This window comes from Myotis davidii, unplaced genomic scaffold (assembly GCF_000327345.1).
Source record: "Myotis davidii unplaced genomic scaffold, ASM32734v1 scaffold435, whole genome shotgun sequence".
NCBI classification, from domain to species: domain Eukaryota; kingdom Metazoa; phylum Chordata; class Mammalia; order Chiroptera; family Vespertilionidae; genus Myotis; species Myotis davidii.
In genome coordinates, this window is record NW_006285998.1 from 573,478 (window position 1) to 577,580 (window position 4,103).

Consider the following 4,103-nt stretch of genomic DNA (forward strand, 5'->3'; position numbering starts at 1 on the left):
TTGTTGTAGGTATCACTGGGAGGAATTGACCTCCAGGCCAATTGTCTGTGAGAATCAGCTGTGTCTACGGTGGGAGAACTTCTGTGCTGGAGACACCCTTATAAGGCAAGACTTGCTTCAGTGGGGCTTTGGTGCTCATTGAGTCTGCCCCCTGAGTGTGTCCCTTATGGATCTGAGGAGTTGTAATCGAGATGGTCCCACTCTGACCACTGGGTACACTGGCTCTTGGATCTCTAAAGAGGTGCTATTTTACCTGTCTGAGGCTACCCAGCAGGAGCCATAGAGAGATCTGCCGATTCCTCTTCTTTGTTTGGAGGTGCCCAGATGAGGCCCATCTGTGAAGCAATGCAAGCAGTTGTCGGGCCTGGGGCCTTCTTTTGGAAGTTCTGGGTCTCTCTGACCCAGCTGCAGTTTGTTAGGTAATTTTAGATTGCAAAGGGCCAGGGCATTCATATGCAAAAGCCTCTGCACACAGCTTGGGTGGGGCAGGGTCTCAGGAAAGCAACAGGGCAGAGCAAACAGCTATGGCTGATCCTCAGCCCTGCCCTAAGAGCTCCCGAGTCTCAGTGTCCCTAGATAATCGCTGCAGGCACCTCTGAGAGGAAGCCGCCCTCAAGTTCCGCTCGATGCCAGACGGCCCAGTTTCTCCCTGTATGAGTCTGGGTGACCAGAGACTAGCCTGGAACCGGAGTTCAGAGCAGTCAGGAGCTTGTGACTCTCTCACGATTGAAAAAGACAACCATGTCCTCAGTTGCCAGCCCTTTCCACGTGTGCCTCCGTACTTCTGCACTTTACTTCCGCAGCTCCTCTGAGTCTCAGTGTGCTTTTCTCTTTCCTTATAGTTGTAGAATTCCCACTCAGCCAGCCTTCCTGTGGTTCTGGATGATGTCCGTTTTGTCTTTTAGTTGTATTTTTTGAAGTGGTTTTTCCAGGCAGCAATTTCAGGTATTTACCTATGCTGCCATCTTGGTTTCTCCATTGATTAATTCTTGTATGTGCCCTGACCAGGGATTGAATCAGCAACCTTGGCATATCGGGACGACTAACCAACTGAGATAGGGCCTGACCTCATCTTAACTTATTACATTTTCAACAGCCCTATTTCCAAATAAGATCACTTTCTGAGGAGCTGAGGGGTAGGAATTCATCATATGATATGGGGTGGGGCACAATTCAACACATAATAACCAAGTTATCAAAATCAATATGTTTCTTTCTTGGTTTCTGCTGAGGTCCCCAAAGCTGAGAATAGAATCCTGGGTGTCAACACCAGGAAGTACCTAGATTCCTCACGCTAGAGACACAGGTGTCATTGTTGGGAGCATTCATTTCTACACTATGTGAGGCAGGCACAGCAGAGGCTCAGGGTGGACAGCATGTGGAGAAGGAACGTTGGAGTCTGTGGCACTTCCCGCACTGCCAGCAGGGGAAGGTAGTATTTCTGTCTCACCTCGACCAAGTGGGACCTTGCAGAAGGCTTGATATGTCCCCATGGAGTTTGGGGGGGTGGATGTAAGAGGCTGGTGTCTGATACCTCTGTAGTAAGTCTAAGAGTGAGAGGTGGCTAATGAAGCCAGTGGGGTGGGGGCAGGAGAGAGGGCAGTGGGATGGGAGGACCTGCGTAATTATCACTGCTGAGTAAGCAAATTTGTGCTATCCTTGTGGTTTGGAAGAGAGAGGGGACCCTAACAGGTGTGAACCCCGGAGTCTGAGTGGGGAGTAGGCCATTAGAGGTGGAGAGGGATTGGCCAGAAACAGGATAAGAGCTGGACCAGGCCAGGGTTGGGCAGGGACTTCCCAGGAGTCCTTCCTCCCACCTCCATCCCCTGCACAGCCATGGACCCTCAGCCTCATAGGGAGGGCTGTGTGCTTGCGGGTCCCCCTCCCCCTGCTACTTGCCAGACTCTGGAGCCTGGTTTATTGACTGACTCTGGCCAGAGAAAGCGCTGGCTTCCCTACTCACTGACGTCTGGCAGAACCTGGACCTCCAGCCAGCTGGGCAAGGAGGTGAAGTAAAGTAGGCATGCATGTGGGTTCTGATAAATGAATGCATAGACTGAAGTTGTGGGAGGAAAATATGGATAGGATTTTATTACCTGAAAATGATCAGAAAAGCTCTGCCCCATTTGTCCTCCAGAGGAGGAAAAATACCAACCTACAGGGAAAGCTTAAAGCTTCTTACTTTTTAAGCAGTTGTGCCATGGACCCCGTTGGCATCTGGTGAATGTTTCTAAGATGCACAAAATGAAATACCGAGTGTGACAAAGGAAATCAAGTATATTGATTATCAAAACATTTTTAAAAATACAAATTTGTGATTAAGCTGTATGTGTGCTTCTTTTAAATAATACATGAAACAGTAAGATCAGCAGCAGGTTAAACAACTAGCACTGTGAAGTAGTGAAGAGTAGAAAGGATATTTTGAGATCTCTGCCATAATTGCAATATGATATGAAATTATCTGTGGCTTCTAATTGGTGACACATTAAAGTAATATCTTAATATTGCTGTGGCTTGTTGCCTACGTTTAAAATGGAAAGAAATGCAAAATGTTAGTTAAAAGTTAGTAAAAATATAGATATAATTATTTTCTTATTCAAGTTTATGATCCCCTGAATTTAATGTTTGGTCTTTGGGGATAAACTCTGTAGCCGAGGAAAAGAAATCCTAGTTTAAAGAGCCAGTGAAAAACAAAAGAATGAAATTCTGTTATAATCACAATGCATTGAGCCTGGTTTATGTGTGAGATGGTTACATGGTGTTGCAGAGTAACTCCTTTACAGACATCAATAACCAATGCTTTGATCTTTTAGAAGAAAAAATCAGTTTCCAAACCTTAAGAAGACACAACATACCCAAGCTTATGGGATGCAGAAAAGGCAGTGCTAAAGGGAAAATAAAAGATTGAAGCAAAAAGCAAAAAACAAAACCACTCAAAACGCATGGTCATCTCAATTGATGCAGAAAAAGCATTTGACAACATTCAACACTACTTCATGATAACAACACTCAACAAAGTAGGCGAGGAAGGAAACTACCTAGAAATAACAAAACCCACAGTAATCATTACAGTCAAGATACCGCAAGCTTTTCCTCTAAGATAAAGAGCAAGTCAGGATGCTAGATTTCATAATTTCTATTCAACATAGTACTAGATGTTCTGGCCAGAACAATTAGGCAAGAAAAAGAAATAAAAGTTACCCAAGGAAAAAGTAAAATATCTTTGTTCATAGGTAATAGAATTTTATATGTGAAAAACTTAAAAGATTCAACCAAAAACTGTTAGAATAAATAAATGAATTCAGCAAAGGAGCAGGATAAAAAATAAACACACCTAAATTATTATTATTATTTTTTATTTTATTTAATTTATTTATTTTTAATTTTTTATTACAAAGGGTATTACATATGAACATACCTAAATTAGATATATTTTTATATACTAACCATAAACAATCCTAAAAGAAAATTTAAAAATAATTCAACTGATTAAACATAATAAATTCCATTTATTAAATTATTAAATAAAACATTTTACTTAATTTTAATAGCATTTACAAGAATAAAATACTTAGGAATTTACTTATCCAATAAGTGAAAGGTTTGTACATTGAAGACTATATAGCATTGCTGAAAGACATTAAAGAAGACATAAATAAATGGAAAGACATCTATGTTCATGGATTGGAAGACTTAACATTCATTGTTAAGTATATATGTCTATACTAACCAAAGTGACTTGCACATTCAAATGAATTCCTATGAAAATCCCAATGATATTGTTTTTTGTAGAAATAGAGAAGTTAATTTAAAAATTCATATGGAATCTCAAGGAGCCCCAAATAGCCAAAACAATCTTGAAAAATAATAACAAAGCTGGAGGAATCACACTTCCTTATTTCAAAACCTACTATAAAGCTATAGTAATCAAAGTCATATGATACTGGCATAAAAACAGATATTCAGACCAATTGAATAGACCAGAAAGTCTAGAAATAACTATTGCAAATATGGTTATTTTGATAAGTGTGCCAAGACTATTCAATGAGGAAAAGACATTCTTTTTAACAAATGGTGTTGGGAAAACTGGATATACACATGAA